We start from the raw sequence: 1,383 nt of genomic DNA on the forward strand, positions 1-1,383 counted from the left end.
CCAAAGGCTACATTCGTGAGTCGAAATCCCCGATGTCCTCACCCTTCTTCTTCGTCAAGAAAAAGGACGGCAGCCTACGACCGGTCCAAGACTATCGACGGCTGAACGCCATCACGGTGAAGAATCGGTACCCACTTCTGCTCATCGCAGAACTCATGGACCGGCTCAAGAACGCCAAGATCTATATGGTGCTCGATGTTCGCTGGGGCTACAACAACATCCGGATTAAGACCGGCGACGAATGGAAGGCCGCGTTTACGACCAATCGAGGACTGTTCGAGCCTACGGTTATGTTCTTCGGGCTCACCGGCTCCCCCAGCACGTTCTCCGCATTCATGAACGACATCTTCAAGGACCTTATCATCGAAGGAAAGATCACCGTGTACCTGGACGACATACTCATCTTCGGTAGTGACCTTACGGAACATCGCAAGGTCGTGCACGAGGTCCTCAGACGATTAGAAGCGAACGACCTCTTCCTAAAGCCAGAGAAGTGTCGGTTCGAACAGTCGCAGATCGAGTACCTGGGTATGATCTTCTTCGAAGGACGCGTGGGCATGGACCCAGTCAAAGTCAAGGGAATTGCAGACTGGCCAACTCCTCAGAACACTTCGGACGTACAGAAGTTCCGTGGCTTTGCCAACTTCTACCGACAATTCATCCACAACTTCAGTGCCATCTGCAAACCGCTGGACCGACTTACGGGCAATAACCCCTGGCAGTGGGGCGAGGAAGAGCAACGCGCATTCGACGAGATTGTTACGCTGAGGTACTAACACAAGTCTATCCAGACTTATCACGCGGACTTATCCAGGTACGCGGGGTAGCACACGGGGGAGAGAGTATCGCGCAAGTCCCTAGATTGAGGGATATAGGGATACAGGAGGTAACGAAGAGGAGAACAGAAGTGGGGAGCCTCTACCGACTACAGGCCTCCTTATATACTTGTTGGCTGCAGTGGGCCTCAGAGCGATCACAATGGCCTAAGTCGAGCTCTGTAAGTCTTTATTATTGCAAGGAAACTGTGCTACACACCTAAGTCGAGCTCTGTAAGTCTTAAGGACTGCAGAGTCGACTCAGGCGCAGATGACGGCGCACAGAGCGCGTGGGAACTAGCTAACACGACCATACACTACGTGGCGCTGGAATGGCGCCAAACGGACCAGAAGTGCGTAAGGTAGACACTATTCTAGAGTGCAGTCAGATCTACAGAAATGGAGACTACTAGTGAAAGAAATGCGGTATCTCTATGTAAACGAGAGTTGTGACTATACGAAAATGACCGTAGATAGCGGACAGCGCGAACTATGTATGGCGCGATGCGGGACTTGGTGCGATTAAAATCGACGGCGCTACAGCACCGACTCCAACACTCCCCCTAAT

This window comes from Dichomitus squalens, assembly GCF_000275845.1.
Source record: "Dichomitus squalens LYAD-421 SS1 unplaced genomic scaffold DICSQscaffold_26, whole genome shotgun sequence".
NCBI classification, from domain to species: Eukaryota; Fungi; Basidiomycota; class Agaricomycetes; order Polyporales; family Polyporaceae; genus Dichomitus; species Dichomitus squalens.